Here is an 18,808-nt window from a genome sequence, read left to right on the forward strand (position 1 = left end):
CCAGCAAGAAATTGAATCAGCCTCTGATCGTCTTCTCTCTTGGCAAACAATTATGCAGCTCCACATGTACATATGAGGGAATAGTATTAATAGCATTTAGCTCATCCCAATTTGATTTCATCTTGGTAAAGTATGTAGCAATATCACTGCTACCCTAAGTGATTTGGCAAAGGTTATTTTGTAACTGATAAAACTTAGCACCATTTTCCTGACCATATCGAGTGTTCAACTCATCCAAAGAATCTAAGCAGTTTCAGCATACAAGACACTATCACTAATATCACGAGTGAGGGTGTTGAGAATCCATGATATCACCATATCATATCCACATTGCCAATTGCAACTTGTAGCTCGTTAACCGACATAGTGAAAGTATTTTTAATGAAACCGAGCTTGTTTTTAGCAGACAAAGCAATCGTCATTGCTCTCTTCCATGCACCGAAGCCAGTACCATCAAAAAATTTCGAGACAAGGATCATACCAGGATGATCCGAAGGGTGAAGGTAAAGAGAGTTTGAAGAATCAATGGACAAATTCGGAAGAACATAACTGCTCAAGTATGCCATTGAACACCGCAAAACGAAACAAACGCACGAGAAGTAGAATCGAAAAACCACTTATGCGCCGTATAATGTGGTTAGTTTTATGGCTTTTAAGTTATGCATCGTATAACATATACGTTGAAAATACAGAAAATCTAGAGAAGAAATACGAAACTTCGGTGAACGAAATCTAACGTCGAAACAGATCGTCAACGGAATGAAAATAGAGTATGTCGAAAAACAAAGGAAAAATCATCCGATTTCAAAAGAGATTGAATTAAACGAACGAAATTGATCAAGGAAAAATCAATTCCCTAACAAACACAAGAACGATCAAAGAAAATGATCAAAAGATCAAAAACAAAACAGTAGTCGAAGAGATAACACCGGCGAATCGAGAGAAACCGATTGAAACAAAGAGCATGATTAAGGACCTTTCTCTTATACTATGTGATCGTTGAATAACGATGACACGGAAAGAAAGAAAAGAAGCAAGGAAGAAAAATCTTATTTTATCAGAATGAAAAATTACAAAAATAAAAAACAAGAAAACTATATATATATATATATATATATATATAGCATAACATGTGCGTCTGTTATACATTATTCTTCATAGTAAGCATATTTAAAAATGTAATTGTATAAACCTAACAAAAAACCTTTTTACTCCAAAACTTTTTTCTTCTTCTACCTAAAAGTTTTAACTATTTTTAAAGACGCTATATATAAACTTGAACGCTTAGAAACTTACAATCTCTTACTGTGGCATGTGGCCCATGCTATTTCTCATGATTCTAACAAGTAGTGGCAGTCGACTTCAATCTTCGAAAACGAAAGTAGAACATAATCGTTACAACTTGCAACCTTAAATATTGACAAGAGTTGCTTTTAAGTGAAGACAAAAGTCAGCTTATTATGTCTTTATCGTATTTAAATTTGTTCTCTGATTAAACTTTAAAAGTCAAATAAAATAAATGAACTTTATTTATCAGATAATAACATACGAAATTGATTGGCTAGAAAATCACTAATAAATAAATAACAATCAGTTGGTTGATAGTCTTTTAATGATTCCAATAAGTTGTCTTTGAATCGTCAGAGGTAAAGTATATTTAGTTACACCTATTAGTGACTCATGAAGCCTGTTAATGATTAAGTTTCAGAAGCACGTTGAATGATTTAGACTTTAGAGTCAAACTCTTTCGATTACACCTCTTATTAATTTAGCATAAAATTACTAAATAACCCCTAGCAGAATATATACGAGTTATCTGTTTAATTTAATCCTACTTCTTTAATCAAATAACCTAATATAATAAAAGGGTAAAACTATTATTCAGCTTATTGGAAGTGAAGAAACACTAAGTGACCCCGGCAGATTACGGATAATCTTAGGGTCAAGTAGATGTTTCCCACGAGGGTTAGGTCCGGCAAAGATGGTTATTCTTCTGATGACCTGCAAAACAGACACCGTGAGCTCGTCACTGAGAAGGGGGGGGTACCTCCTTGTGACCACCCTCCGGCGTGAGAATCAGACTAGATTGCTCTGAATATAAATGTATATTAAGAGAAATAGCTAGAGCAGATAAGATATGTGATGGTATAAGATCAGATATGATAAGATGTGATATCCATACCGTTCCAAGGTGTTGGAGTATTTATAGCCGAAGGTAAGTTTCCAAGCAGGTACAGCCAGCTGTAAAATATTCCTTTTCTACCAACTGTGGGCTACGCACGTGCCATGCTGGTGGTTGGTGGGTAGGCAGCGGCTGATAGTGACATGGCCGGCTGTGTACTATTCCTTTTCCACCAACTGCAGGCTATGTACGTACCACGACAAGGGTTGGTGAGTAGGCAGCGGCTGATAGTGACATTAAGTACTAGAGCGTGCTACTCGTCGTACTGTTGTCAGTGAGCTGTCACCCTGTGATTGGTTCATGGGCTGCTTTGGTCAGATCTTGTCTATACCTTGGCAGGTATAGTACAAAAGATCCTCCAGAAGCGTACGGACTGGCTCATTTGGGCAGGAGTATTCCCGCCTTGCTCATTCCTTCTTCAGGTGACATTACTGAATTATTGAGAGTTAGTGCCTTGTGCGTGTAGCCTTACTATTAGTGCGGGTAGCCTCCGCTGATGGCTTGTATCCGCAGCTGCGGGAACAGGCGGGGTACTTCACCATTGGGAGGCTTTTCCTGCGGGAACAGCTGGCGTATGCGCGTAAGGTCTTCATCTCTCTGAGCATGGTGGGTCCTGCGGAACCAGTTGGTCTTTGCGCAGACGTCCCTCTTCAAGGTGAGTCTTGCGGGTCCAACTGGGCTCTGCTGGGACCTACCTCTTCAGGAAGTCTTTAATTTTATTTTAGATTTATAAACTATACACACATGTTTAACACTTTGACCTGCAAAATAAATAAGTTATTCACAATAAGTCTTCAATTGGGATGAAAGCATGCAAATTAAACAGTATCCACTGGTCTCTTGTTCGTGTCAAAGTTTGCCAATTTCCAAAGTCTTATCTATGATGGTCATGCTATTATTTAAACTTGTAGGTTATTTGGAATCCACGATCATCAACTGTCTGATGATATTCTATCATTAAAATTAGCGGTAGTCCACCGACTAGTCGTTGATTAATTGCTATCTGGTCAAAATATAAAAAAAATTATGTATAAAGTTTGGTACATATATGTCTATTTGAAAAATTACATATAAATTCAAATTCGATTAATCGCTAGTCTTTATCCTACTGCTCGACTAGCATCTAGCAAGTTCTACAACACTTGCATTGTTACAAAACTATGGCGTCAAAACCAATGACAATATTGCAATCGTAAAAGGAGCCACTCAAGATAATTTGAAATTCAAATAAAAGAAAACGTGGCCAACTTTGTTGTTATGCACAGTTATTCGAGGAGATATTATCTCCTAAATTATTGCAACACATTTGTATATAAATTGTGTAAATAAAAAGATAACTTTTACTGCATTTCATGGTATCATACCACTAGGTCCAACCCTCGCCTTCACTTTCCTTTTTTCTCTTTTCTCTTTAGCAACAATATGGCTGGCCCCTCCATCTCTGATTCTTCAACTACTCCTCTTCATACCCTTTTTCATCTCATCACCATTAAGCTTTCATCTGCAAACTACCTATTATGGAAAAACCAGATCCACCCTCTTCTCTCCTACCTTAACCTGCTAAATCATATTGATGGTACCTCCATCACTCCACCATCCACCGTCATCTCTAATGAAAAACAGACTCCCAACCCTGCCTTCGCAACATGGCAAGAGGCTGACCAACGGGTCTTGCAACTCTTGCAATCCTCCCTCACGGAGGAAGCTATCGCTGAAACCATAGGTCACACTATAGCCCGTCAAGTTTGGCAAACTTTAGAAAATGCCTATAGTCATCATTCCCTAGAACGAATGCATACTCTTCGAGATTCCCTTCGTCAATTGCAAAAGGGAAACAAAACAGTTTGAGTACTGCCGGAAGTTCCGATTATTGTTTGACCAACTTGCCGCCATACGTCACCCGGTTGCCGATGCTGACAAACAACATTGGTTCCTATGTGGACTCGGTCCGTCCTTCGAAATGTTCTCCATTGCTCAACTAACCGTGCACCCACCCCCACCTTTTCGTGATCTACTCGCCCATGCCTAGAGCCACGAGATTTTTCTCCAAACTCTAAACAATAACCAAATGCCTCAGGCAGCCTTCTCGGCCCACTCTCAAAAATTCACAAACAACTTCAAATCGAACCGTGATTCTGCAAACCGTGGTCGTTTTCGGGGTTCCTCCTCCGGTGGCCGTGGTCGTTCGAACGCCCCCAAACGTCCACCTCATTGCCAACTTTGCAGAAACGAAGGCCACTATGCAAGTACCTGCCCAAAACTTGCAACCTATGCACAAAGGGCTGTTCCTCTAGATGCAAATCTTGCACAGGCTTTTCAAGCACAGTGCAACATTGCCCAAAATACCCTTGATTGGACTGCAGATTCTGGAGCTATAGCCCACATGCTTCGCACCCCAAACAGCCTTGAGGAACTTGTTTCCGACCCGGGTAACTCTTATGTCACCTTTGGTAATGGTCAACGTTAACCGTCACACAAATCAGAACAACTAAAATCACTAATGATTTACCTTTACAAAACATTCTTGTTGTTCCTAATCTTACAAAAAATCTGCTTTCTGTAAGTAGATTATTAGTGATTCACCTGTTGATGTCCTGTTTTCTAATAGTTTCTTTCATATTCAGGATCGAAAAACAGAAAACGGTTCTCGCTAGAGGCACTTGCGAAAATGGTTTCTACGTGCTCTCTCAAGGTCACAAGTCTCTTGTAGCGGCTCTTACCGCTTCTCATCTCCAAGCATCGTTTGATAAATGGCATAGTCGATTAGGGCATGTCTCGTTTGATATTATTTCTTTTTTAAATAAGCTTGGATATGTCTTTGTTACTTCTTTATTATCTAAACCCGGATTATGTTCATCTTGTCAATGATCTAAAGTGCATCGTTTACCGTTTCCTGAAAATGCTAAACAATCGCTACATGTTTTAGATTTGATTCATTGTGATCTTTGGGGTCCCGCACCCATATTATCGTCCGATGGTTACTTATATTATGTTATCTTTGTGGCCGATTTCTCACGCTTTACTTGGTTTTATCCATTAAAAGCAAAATCTGATTTTTTTTCAACATACTCACCACATTCTTAAACTTTGTTCAAAATCAATTCTCTTGCAAAGTAAAAATTTTTCAAAGTGATGGTTGAACAGAATTCACCAACAATCGTGTCCAACATCTTTTTCTACAATATGGCATTCAACACAGGTTATCATGTCCATACACACCTCAAAAAAATGGACGAGCCGAACGTAAACACCGTCACATAACTGAAACGGGATTAGCAATGATGTTCAACGCACATGCTCCCGCCCACTTATGGCTTGATGCCTTCAGCTCCGCCACCTATATTATAAACCGTTTACCGACACCGCTTCTCAATAACAAATCACCATTTGAAATACTTTTTCATCAACCCCCATCCTATTCCAGTTTTAAAGTGTTCGGTTGTCGAGTTTTTCCATGTCTTAGAGACTATACCAAACATATACTAGAACCACGAAGTGCCCCATGAATATTTACTAGTTATAGTCCCAAATACAAGGGCTATCGATGTTTACACCCTACCTCGTCACGAGTATACATAACTCTCCATGCTAAGTTTGATGAGGACACGTTTCCTTTTTCTAGAAATACTTCACCGATTGATGAAACCAAATTATTATTTTCAAATTTTGAAAACTCAATTCCTGCTCCCACAGCCGAACAACAATCTCCCCACCAGCCTACAAACTCACATCCATCAACTAATGGGCCGACTCTACAAACTAGTCCACAAACCTCAAGCCATTCAACCACTTGTCCCACATGCTCATGAGCTCATCTATAATTTGTTCAAACAATCATTCTGCCCAAACTCAACCTACCAACCATCTCATCCAAACTCCAAATAACACTCAACCTCAACCTCATCAAATTCCTATTCCCACCGAAAATCAAACCACAAATCATCCAGACATCCCTACCCCACCCACCTCTCAACCACCACCATCATCTCTCTCTCAACCGCCACCAGCCTAACCGGTACCTCCCTCTCACTCCATGACCACACGTTCACAATCTGGTATTTTCAAATCAAACCATTTTGCAAATCTCATCGAATTCACATCAAAACAGCTACAGCATTCCCTCTTTGTCACACATGTTCCCAAAGGTATTAAAACTGCTTCCAAAAATCCCAAATGGGTCGCTTCCATGAACGAAGAATTAACGGCTCTTCGGAACAATCACACATGGGATCTTGTGAAACGGCCTACTCACTCAAATATCGTGGGTTCCAAATGGATATACCGAATTAAATATAAGGCAGATGGTACTCTTGATCGCTACAAAGCTCGTTTGGTCGCTCAAGGGTTCACCCAAGTTCCTGGTCTTGATTTTTCTCATACGTTCAGTCCAGTGGTCAAAGCTTCCACCATGCGTGTTGTGCTTAGTCTTGCTACAATATATAATTGGCAACTTCGTCAACTTGACGTCAACAACGCGTTCTTAAACGGTCACCTTACCGAAACTGTTTACATGGAACAATCACCCGGATTTGTAAACCTGCGGTTCCCGACTCATGTGTGCAAGCTTAAACGAGCATTATATGGCCTAAAACAAGCACCGCGTGCTTGGTTCCAGCACCTAAGTTCCTTCCTTGTCACCCTCGGTTTCAAATGTAGTCGAGCCGATCCATCACTTTTCATTTTCAAAACCAACACGGTTCTCCTATATTTACTCGTTTATGTAGACGATATCATTATTACCGGTAATGACTCAAATGTTATAAACAACTTCACAAATCGTCTACATAATGAGTTCAAAATAAAGGATCTTGGTTCTTTAAGTTACTTTCTTGGTCTCGAGGTAACCAACACTCCATCTGGTCTTTTCTTGAGTCAAGCAAAATATGCATATGACATTCTTTCTCGAGCAGGTCTTCTTGACTCAAAACCAGCAACCACTCCTCTTAACACCACCGATACATTCCTCTATATCGGTACACCATTTCATGACCCTACACTATATCGCTCATTGGTTGGCGCTCTTTAGCACCTAACCATCACCCGACCAGATATTTCATACGCCGTAAATCAAGCGAGCCAATTTCTTCAAAACCCGAGCACTTCACATTTTCATCTTGTAAAACGGATTTTAAGATATGTCAAGGGCTCCCTTTCCTTTTGTTTAACATTTGATAAACCCACAAAAACAACCTTAGTTGGTTACTCAGATGCAGACCGGGCTCGATGTATTGAAACTCGGCGCTCAACATATGGTTACGCTGTTTACTTACGCGGAAACTTGGTCTCATGGAGTGCAATAAAGCAACCAACCGTGTCACGATCAAGTTGTGAGTTCGAATATAGAGCCATGGCAAATACGGCAGCTGAAATTATTTCGTTAACCCAACTCCTACGTGAACTACATGCTCTACCACCAGATCGCCCAGCTCTACAATGTGACAACAAAAGCGCTTTAATTCTTAAGTCAAAACCCGGTCTCGCATAAACGAGCCAAACACAGACATCGACTACCAGTTTGTTCCTACAAAATTTGTTCCTACCAGGTAGCCAACATCTTTACCAAGAGTCTTCCAAGACCTCTTTTTGAACGCTTCCGCACGATGCTTCGCGTTGGTCCGCTACCGTTTTCGCTTGACGGGGGGTAAAAGGAGCCACTCAAGATAATTTGAAATTCAAATAAAAGAAAACGTGGTCGACTTTGTTGTTATGCATAGTTATTCGAGGAGATATTATCTCCTAAATTATTGCAACACATTTGTATATAAATTGTGTAGATGATAAGATAACTTTTACTGACTTTCAAACTGTCTTGCAATGTTTGTGCGTTGCTCTAAATCTTAGACGCACTGCCATATATGCCTGATACACCCCGTCGTCTTGTGCAACAAAACTAGTTAACTTTGTAGTAGTAACTTTGCACACCATTTCTTAAGATTTAAATGCATTGTTGCATATTAGTTAGACTATCCCCAATGTTAAGGATGTAAATGCAGCCACATCATTACCTCAACTCCACTATCTCTCCCCACTCATTCTCTCTCCTTTCTTTCTCTTTCCTTTTACCTCACAAAACTTCAAATTTATGTACGTAGAGAAGGATGGATTACTCACTCTCCTCTCTCTCTCTCTAATCTCTGTCATCCACATCACATTCTATGTCACAAATGCATATTATAAATACACGCATTGGGGAAGGTCTTATGCTTCATGAGTTCATGGCGCCCCTTGACTACGTAACCGGACGCAGCCAACATGACTCTTGTTTTAGGCTTTTAGCACATCATTATAGTAAAGTTAAATAAATTTTAATCAACAAGTAATGCATGCATGAGACATGGCTAAAAATGTCAAATTTACAAAAGAAGCTATATAAAAAACACTAGTACCAAAATAATGAAGATACATATAATAAAGATATTTAAAGTTAAAATTAAAAAATATTAATAATTCAATGACCGGTATATTTTGTGATTTTATAAATTTAAATTAAAGCATTAACAACAACAGACAGAAAACCAAAGACATTCAAGTCAGATATTTTATATGCATAGTGACTTTAGAATTGAGGATCATAAAATCTATCGCTCTCTCTTTCTCACGCCAACATTTTTAAGATTTATAAGGTAGATAACCACATTAATAAATAATATTACTCTTTTTTTTAACAACCAATTTTATTACGCAAGATGCTCATCAAGCAAAGTAGCAAACAGTCACCATCTTACGAAAACACCAACTTACAAAACATTATGAAAAAGAAAAGAAACACCAATTTTCTGATCTAGCCCTGCTAATTTCCTTCTATATTTAACTCAATGCAAACCACCTATCTATGTATCCTTCTTGAGTAATTACTTTGAAACTCTTTGACTGTCTCTCTATCAACGAATCAATTTATATTGTTCATTTAATGAATGAGGTGACTAAAATGGTTTTCAAAAGAATTATCTTTTACAACCTTTATTATTTTCTTATTATTTATGCATTAGATAACTTGCATATAAATATATCCATATATTTATGACGAAAGTAGTTCGGTTGGAACAAGATTTCATTGAAGAGGTAGAAGACAAAAGTTTAATATTAAATCATTCTGATTGATATATACGAGGTTGGAACGTCGTAAAATCCGAAGATGTTGAAAACTAACTATGAAATAAAGCCTGCCTCCTACTGCTACGTGTTAACTCTTTTCCTAACTATATCTATGAACCAGTTCTCTTCCAATTACATATCAAAGACTTTGTCCCTACTCAATTCGATTATAATTGCTAAAAATAAATAAAATCAAAACTCATAACTATTTTTTTTAACGGCCAACAAACATAGAATACCTAGATACTTCGTACGGGGTGACCCTCCCTATCTAGCTGTACGAAACCCTTAAGCGCCTCCAAGTTATCTCCAGCTCCGGAGAAAACCCACCCACTCGAAAGTCCACTGATAATAAAACCAGGAAGCCCTCATGATCGAACTGAAGATCACAAAGATCTCAGTCTTCCTTTATTAAGTCACCTATATCCCCAATATATTATAAATGAGGATTAAACTTAGAGTTTCATTAAAAAAAAACCCAAACTTTCCACATTGAAAAGGAAAAAATGAAACGTGTCAATCATAGTATCCAAACTCAAGGTGACAGGTCACATGATCACTGTACATTTTAGAATTTTTTAAACTTCACAAGGAAAAAGTTTGGGTTTTTTTATTTGTGAAAAAGGAAATGAAATCAAAAACCATATCCAAACTCATATTTAATTAGCATTTATCCAAACCCATAGCATAATTTAATCCACCTACACACTTCTCCCCACCCAAAGCTGTCAAGGTCACATCATTGTACATGCATATATGATACACGATGTACAACTAATTTCCTAAATTAACCTTACAAATCAAACCCCTACAATATTGATTTTATCAAAACCACTAATCATTTCTTTATTAACAACATTTTTTTAAGTCTACTTGTAACAGAATTTTCACCATCCCCAGCTGTTTAACGCTTTAGATTCTACACGAAAATCTCCTGTGAATCAAAAGACCCCAACAACCGGTAAAACTACCTCCTACGCACACGATAAGACTCGATCCGACTCCCTTTCTTAAAAATAAAAATAAAAAATAAACCCGGCCCACCTCTAATAAATGTAACTTGTACGTATATAAGAAGCCCCATAAAGAAGAACAGTTGCATCTCCCACCGGTAAATTTGTTTAACTTTGTTGTATTATTTGTTTGGTGTAATTAATGAGGATACTTGTTTAACATATGACTTAAGTCCTATGTATGTGTTTATTTAAGGGGTTTTCTAGAGACACCTCATTTTTGTTAGAGACACCCCCCAGACATCCCGTATAGAGCTATACGGGGCGTCTGGGCCCCTTTATAACCCCCCGTATAATCCTATACGGGACGTATTAGGGGGTGTGTTTTAGCAGAAGTGGGTGTCCCTAGCTGGACCCTTGTTTAATTAGTACTCATCAAACTTCAAAATGGTATCCAAATCATCATATTCCAACTTGTTAGACCTTCCGTCACCCACCCACATGTCACACCACGACCGTTTGATCATCGTAGCAAACCAGCTACCCATCAAAACCCACCGCACATCCTACGGCTGGGATTTCAGCTTAGACCAAAACTCACTCCTTTAACAATTGAAGCACGCCTTAACATTAAACGACGTCATCTTCGAAAGAAGACATCCATCCAAACGAACAAGATCAAGTGTCACACAACCTTCTCGAAACATTCAAATGCGTGCCCACTTTCTTCCCGCCAGGTTTTACCACGGCTTTTGCAAGCAGCAGTTGTGGCCGTTGTTTCTTTGGATGCTCCCCTTGTCGCCCGGTTTAACCGTTTGCTATGGCAAGCTTATGTGTCTGTTAACAAAATATTTCTACGGGCGGATGGTTAGTATCAAGATTCTCCCGGTTGGGATTCATGTGAGGCGATTACAACCGGGGTTAAGCTTGCCCGAAACCGAATTGAAGGTGTTAAAACTCATCAAGGAGTTTAAAGATGAGGGGAAAACAAGGTGTTGATGATATGCAATGGATTGTGCGTTGGGGATAAGCGAGCCCGAGAAGCAAATGAGACACGAGAAGCATTATAGGTATGTGAGTACACATGATGTTGGGTATTGGGGCCGTAGCTTTATGCAAGATTTGAAGAGAACTTGTAGCGATCATGTGAGAAAAAGGTGTTGGGGGATCGGGTTCGGGTTAAGTTTCAGAGTTGTTGCATTAGATCCGAACTTTAGGAAGCTATTGATGGAACATATACTTTCGGCTTATAAACAGGCTACAGCAAGAATGATTCTTTTGGATTATGATGGTACTTTAATGCCTCAATCTTCCATTGATAAGAGCCCGAGTTCTAAAACCATTGAGATGCTCGATACTTTGTGCAGATACGAGAATAATATGGTTTTTGTTGTGAGTGCGAGGAGTCGAAGTATGTTAACACGAATGGTTTGCTTCTTGTGAAAAACTCGGGCTTGCAGCAGAGCACGGGTGTTTTCTAAGGTACCTAACCTAACTACTTTATGCATCTTGTAACCATAACCGAGCTTTCGGCTAACCAGAGAATGATAACCAATCGGCTTCAGTTAGTCGGTTATGGTTAATCAGTTTTACATGTTGGTTCGCTTCAGTTATGGGTCTTCTACCGAACTAGATTTGGTCTTGGAATGTTTTATCTTAACTAAAATGGCCCAAAATAATGTAATTGGGTCTAAAAGTTTGGGCTTTACATTTTTAACCACTAAATAAATCCTTATTATACATTTGGGCTTGAATAATTTGAGTTTACCATTTGACATTTGACATTTGTATCATTCGGTTATACACTTATACATATTGGGTCAGTCCGAATTTACTAAAACTTGGTCCGGGTTGTTTTTGTTGGTTATGGATATGTCGATAACCAAAGCTGACCCATTGCTTTCGGTTTTTAATAAAACACTAAACCGGTCCACCGCTTTTTATCAAGTTAAGATATAAGTTAAATCGGTATAGTTTAATTTGATTATGGGTTGGTTTATTTGGTTTTGCAAACCCCTGTAAAAAAGTGTAAAAAGGAAATCATCATATAACGCCATGCCTTAAAATTTAAGACACATCAACAATCTGTTAATTTCCTTTTTACACTTTTCAAACAAAGCATGAACCTATTCATCAAATAGTCGTAATTTTGGTGGTTTTTTCAGGTTGAAAAGAGATGACGAATGGGAAACGAGTGTGCAAGTGGAAGATTTGGGGTGGAAGCAGAACGCTCAACTGGTTTACACAGAGACAATGGATGGATCAATGATTGATAAGAAAGATACATCAATGGTGTGGTCTTATGAAGACGCAGACCCTGATTTTGGGTCTTGTCAAGCTAAAGAGCTTCTTGATCACCTTGAAAGCGTGCTTGCAAATGAACCAGTGACAGTGAAAAGAGGACAGAGTTGTGTGGAGATTAAACCACAGGTATCATCATTATCAACAGTTATTATTGGAACCTATCCTATAGTATTTAAGGTTTTAGTAGCATGTCATACTATACTATAGGTTCCAATAGTTATGCAATTTCATCTTGTTAACAAAACATAAATATGAATCAAATTGAATATTGTTTCAGGGTGTAAGCAAGGGATTGGTGGTGAAACGACTGCCGGCAACGATGCAAGAGAGAAGAATGAATCCAGATTTCGTGTTGTGTATAGGAGATGATCGGTCGGATGAAGATATGTTTGAGGTAATTAGTAGTTGTGACAAATGCATCGCTCCAAACGCGGAAGTGTTTGCGTGTACGGTGGGGAATAAACCTAGTAAGGCCAGGTATTATCTTGATGATACAGTTGAGATTGGTAGAATGATGCAGGGACTGGCTTTAGTGTCTGAAAAATCTCATAAACCTTGTTAATACACGACACAGCATGCTTGCTTGATTGTAATTTCATACAAGTGTGAAAACTTCATGTTTTGTTAATCGGTACATATATGTTTGTTTCATCGTGGAGCGTTCATCAAGGATGAAGAAACACTAACCGGACCCCGGGCAGATTACGGGTAACCTGGGGGTTAGATAGATGTTTCCCACGAGGGGTTAGACCCAGAGAAGATGGTTCTTCTGATAACCTGCAAAACAGACACCGTGAGCTTGTCACTGAGAAGGGGGGGTTCCTCCTTGTGACCACCCTCCGGCGTGAGAATCAGACTAGATTGCTCTTTAAATATAAAAGTATATTAAGAGATTGCTAGAGCAGATATCAGGTATAATATGATGATAATATGATAAGATATGATAAGATGAAATGGTCATACCATTTGTGGTATTTATAGCCGAAGGTAGGTTTCCAAGGAGGTGTGGCCGGCTGAATAGTATTCCTGTTCAACCAACAGTGGCCTACGCACGTGCCCTGCTGGTAGTTGGTGGGTAGGCAGCGGCTGATAGTGACCAGGCCTGCTGTGTACCATTCCTTTTCCACCAACTGCCGGCTATGCACGTGGTATGGCAGTAGTTGGTGAGTAGGCAGCAGCTAATAGTGACATACAGTACAGGAGCATGCTGCTCGCCATACTGTTGTCAATAAGCTGTCGTATCTTTAGTCAGATCTTTTGCCCATACCTCGTCAGGTACAGTACAGAAGATTTTCCCGTATCGTACGGACTGGCTTATTTGGGCGGGAGTATTCCCCCTCCCGCCCTTGTGCGGGATTGTTACCGGGTTTGCTCATTCCTTCAGGTGACACTGAGTGATTGAGAGCTAAGTGCCTTGTGCGTGTAGCCTTGCTGCGCGGGTGGCCTTCCCTGATGGCTTGTATCCGAGGCTGCGGGAACAGGTGGAGTCATTCACCATTGGGAGGCATTTCCTGCGGGAACAGCTTGCGTACTGCGCGTAAGGACGTCACGTCTCTGAGCATGGTTGGTCCTGCGGATCCAGTTGGTTTCTGCGCAGACGTCCCTCCAAGGTGAGTCTTGCGGGTCCAACTGAGCTCTGCTGGGACCTACCTCTTCAAGTCCCCCCAGTCCAATGTTCTTCTCATGAGTGTTTAATAAAGTGAGGTGAACTTTTGGACTTAAGTAAAGGGTTTTGAAAAGGGTTTTTTAAGGTTTTCCATGGGGATTCTTCCCGCGGAAGTCCTTGTCACTTGCAGAAATTCCCGAGTTTCCTGCTTGATCTTTGGGTATGATGCGGGTAGGTCTGTAACCTCCTCGCAAGTCAGGAGCGTTGAGTCCCACTTGTGTGGATTATCCATGAAGTTTTGGTAGTTTTGAACATAGTGATCAATTATGTTAAAACCACCAATTCCATCCTGGAGCTTCAAACAACGTAGTTCTCGACGTTCCCGCTATGCGGGGATGTTATTTCCGTTTCCGCAAGCATTGCCCAGAAGATCCTTCTTGGTTTCAATTCCCAGCGGAGCGCTAGGTACGTGAAGGGTTTTGCCTTAACGCTGTACCCGCGCTCGTCTTACGGTTATTTTACTTCCAAGGTATTCCTGGCGTCAATTCCCTGCGGGTGCTAGGTATGTGAAGGGTTTTGCCTTAACACTGTACCCGCAGCCGTCTTACAGTTACTTGGTTGCCGAGGTATACTTGGCTTCAATTCCCTGCGGGTGCTAGGTATGTGAAGGGTTTTGCCTTAACACTGTACCCGCATCCGTCTTACGGTTACTTGGTTGCCAAGTTATTCTTGGCTTCAATTCCCTGCGGGTGCTAGGTATGTGAAGGGTTTTGCCTTAACACTGTACCCGCATCCGTCTTACGGTTACTTGGTTGCCAAGTTATTCTTGGCTTCAATTCCCTGCGGGTGCTAGGTATGTGAAGGGTTTTGCCTTAACACTGTACCCGCATCCGTCTCACGGTTACTTGGTTGCCAAGGTAAGGGGTATTTTCCCGCTTACTTTTGAATCTTTTTGAATTTTGAATTTTGAAATTCGAAGAGTTGGTGAAAGGATAAGAACAGTCCAAACCTCTGAAACGTCGTGCGACGGTTTCTTCTGACTGTGTCAGGACGTGCAGGAAGTTATGGTGACGTGACAGTACATGGTCATTCCAGACGCTTTTTCAGGCGCGTGGGCGCGATTTTTCGGGCGCGTGGCCGCGAAATTAATGGTACGCGTCCTGTCAACAGCTGTTGCCAGCTTGCTTTTTGCCACGTGTCATAGTTTCATTGCACCTTCGATTTCTCTCTCTTCCGCATTAAATGCATCGCATTAATTGCGATTAGTATATAAAGGGGGAGATGGTTCTTTGTAATCCACACTTTCACTCTTCTCTTCATCTTTTAAGCGATTTCCGGCGAATACTCCCCTTTTCAGGCAAGCATTCTCCCGAAATCGTTTTCTTCTTTCTTTTGCAAGATGTCGTCTCGTGATCTCGAGTCCTCAGCCGATGACAAGAGTACTGCTGGCGAGTGCCAGTGTGCTCTACCTGGCGATCTGTACCAGTACGTCGTCAGGAAGTTCATGCTCGAGTCTCTCGAGCCTGAGTTTCCTGAACCCCATCAGACTGTGTACGATGCCCCCAGAGGCAAGATCAGGGTATATGCTGCATTCTTTATCTATGGGAATCTTAGGTTCCCACTGACAAAGTTTGTTTACCGTGTCCTTGAGAGGCACGGTGTTCATTTGACCGAGTTGCACCCCATGGCGATCGCCAAGATTCGCCACTTCGAGTGGGTGTGCCTGATTCTGGGCATTGAGCCCTATGTTGACCGCCTGATGACCTTCTACACCTGGTGGTGCATCCAGGGGTGGTATACGTTGATAACCCGGATAAAGGGTTTGAAGATTTGCGCAACCGAGCGCAGTCTTCGCGCGTGGAAGCGGGAGTTTTTCTTCATATCCGCTCGCGCCATCCCCCTTGCCATGAAGTTTAAGAACGGGCAAGCTCTTCCCAGCCTTCACGCCTCCAACTACGAGGAGGCGGAATGGTTTTCGAGGATTTCCCGGGTCCAATCTCCGGTTTACCGGTTTGCGGAGTCCGGGATGGTGATGTTGGGGATGAGCCGGGTGTGGAAGGCGGCGGATGCGCAAAAAATCCCAATCGTCCTTGAATACGGTTCGAACTCTGTTCCTTACGGTATGCTTTGTTTCCTTTTTCTTGATTTTGAATTTCTTCTAACTTCTTTCCTGTTTATTTCAGAGGGGAACGACTTGCAGCCGCTCCTGAACCCGCGGGAGGCTGACGGTCCCGCTCGGATGGGTACTCGCGCTCTAGACGAGAACGAGTTGCCCATCCTAGAACAAACTGCGGATCGGTTCGTGGAGGTCTATCCGCTAGGCCACGAGATCCTGAGCGCCAGGCGGCCAGGTAAGGCGCTATTCAACCCTCGACCCCTCAATGTTGAAACCTCTGCTGGAATTCCTCTAATCGTATGTTCTGATGAGGAATCCGCAGATGGTCCTCCGTTGGTGCGGAAGAAGAAGGCTGCCGGCGGGAAGGGAAAGGAGAAGGTGGCCTCCACTGCCGATCCGGCGCCTCGGTCTGATTCGGAGACCGAGAGCGAAGAGGTGGCGGGGAATCCCGGTGGTGATAAGACCACCGCTCCGGAGGCTGCGACTGTCACCTCCGGAGAGCCCAAGAAGACGACGGTAACCGGCGCAAAGAGGCCGGCTCCATCGGGTTCGTCCCCGCCTCTCCGTACCTTTAGGCTCAAGAAAACCCGTAAGTACAAACTTCTTGTCTTTTAACTTCATAGCTTAATATCATTTAACACTTATCTTCTTTACGCAGGCGTGGATGTTGACGCATTCCAGGGTGGAGCGCAGAGGAGTACCTCTCCGCCAATGACGGTAGGCTTGATCAGCCTACCTGAGGCGTCGACCCAGGCGCCTGCGCCTGCTTTCGCTGGTTCAGTTGCTCACTCCTTTGAGCCGACTGTTCCAGCTGAGATGACGTCACCGCCGGCTGTGAGTGCGATTTTTACGGCATCTTTCACCGAGCCGGCGGTTACTATTGCTGCGGATTCCGCGGCGGCGACCGCGGCGGCTGCTACCATGCCCCCGTCATCGGCAACGACGGCCGATCCATCAGGTACGCATGGGGCTTCTCGCCAATCTCTGCCACCTTCCCATCTGCCTGACCTCTTGGATGGATTTCCCTTGGGTTCAGGTTGTGGGTTCGGCGGCTATCGGCCTGTTATTGACCCTACAGGTGCGTAGGGTTCTTTTGGCCCTTTTCATATTTTTTTATCATCTTTTCCTAACTGCTTTATGTTTTTTGCAGTGTCGGATTCCAATGAAGTGTATGTTCCACGATAGAACATTCGCCGAGGAACAACCCTTCGCACCCCTGTGGAGTGCGTGGAATGGGCTCGTCACGCTGCTCCCAGTGGTGCGTTGGGGGAAGCCATGGCTAGCTACCAGGAGGGTAGGCTAACCAATGAGCTCCGGGTTCTCCTGGCCCGGATGCAGCCGCGCGTCGAGCTGCTTTGTCGTGAAAACGACAAGTTAAAAGCAGCTCGCCTTAAAGAAGTGGCTCAGGCGCGGGCTGTCCGGGAGGAGAACCAAAGGCTTTCCGCAGTGGCTGCGGAAAAGGAGAAGGCCTTCAAGGCCCTCGAGGTTGAAGTTCAGGCACGACTCGAGGCCCGTTCCAAGGCTGCCCAAGCTGTTAATGAACAGCTTCGGCTGGCTAAGGAAACTGCAAGGAACGCAACCGAGAGGGCCACCAAGGCTGAAGCTGTTGCTGAGCCTCTACGCGTGGAGAATGAAGAGCTTAAAGCCAAATTAGAGGCTCTCCAGCAGGCTCATCATGCCTTGGCCGATGGAAGACGCCAAAAAGCTCCAGGAGATCTTGGACCAGAGGGGGGTGCTTGACCATACTGAGCGGAAGCTAAAGGGCGTCGAAGAGGCTGCGGCTAAAGAAGTGTTGCTTGCCAACCTCAACAAGAGTGAAGCCGAACGCGCCCGTAACGAAGCTCAAGCTGCCCTCCAAGAAGCTCTGGTTGCCAAGGAATGGCTTCTTCGAGAAGCGTTGTCTCAGGTAATGTTTTCATGTGTTTACGCTTTTCTTTGTAAATAGAAAATGTTTTGACACTTGTATATTTTCTTTTGTAGGTTGTGCATCGAGTCTTCACCGAGACGTCTTATGACGATGCAATGAGCGCAGCCCTCAACGCTTCTCACGAGGATGGGGAAAAGGCCGGCTTCCTGCTTGGTCTAAGGTTTGTTGAGAAAGGCATCCCGCCTTCCAACTTCCCTTTATTCGATGAAGATACTGAAGCCGTATACGACCAAGCAGTGAATCAATACGCCGCCTTCCCGCATCCGGTGGTGGAGAAGGTAAACGAAGTTGCTGCTGCTGATGATGGGCTAGCTATCCTTAAAGCTTTCCTTGAACTGCCACGCTCTACTGATGGTGCTGGTCCAAGTGGAAGTGGCCCTGAAGCCTGATCCTGAAGATCCCTTCCCACTGCTAGGATGGATTTAGCTTGTATAGATTTATTTTCTTTTAGGCGGGTAGTTACCCGGCCATTCTTGTAATGAGTCATTGTGAAATATAAATCTTTGTGCGGGTAAGACCGCTGTTTTCTCTGTATTCCTTGCTTTATAAACGTTATATGACTTGCATACTTCAGTTTAAATTAGCAATTTTCCAAGTGTTTAGAATAAGTTAACCTTTGAACGTG

The 18,808-nt window shown here is 42.3% G+C and overlaps 2 pseudogenes across 1 annotated transcript; both read left to right on the plus strand.

The window, feature by feature from the left end:
* Positions 1–10,677: 10,677 nt before the first annotated feature.
* Positions 10,678–11,229, plus strand: LOC143636102 (alpha,alpha-trehalose-phosphate synthase [UDP-forming] 6 pseudogene; annotated as a pseudogene).
* A 9-nt stretch (positions 11,230–11,238) lies between these two features.
* Positions 11,239–13,096, plus strand: LOC143636103 (alpha,alpha-trehalose-phosphate synthase [UDP-forming] 6 pseudogene; annotated as a pseudogene). Its single transcript, XR_013154185.1, has 3 exons — positions 11,239–11,712; positions 12,396–12,660; positions 12,812–13,096. The product of XR_013154185.1 is annotated as an alpha,alpha-trehalose-phosphate synthase [UDP-forming] 6 pseudogene (transcript).
* Positions 13,097–18,808: the final 5,712 nt, after the last annotated feature.

The sequence above is a fragment of the Bidens hawaiensis genome, unplaced genomic scaffold (assembly GCF_021521415.1).
Source record: "Bidens hawaiensis isolate Kalapana, Puna unplaced genomic scaffold, B.hawaiensis_p1.1 tig00007783_1, whole genome shotgun sequence".
NCBI classification, from domain to species: domain Eukaryota; kingdom Viridiplantae; phylum Streptophyta; class Magnoliopsida; order Asterales; family Asteraceae; genus Bidens; species Bidens hawaiensis.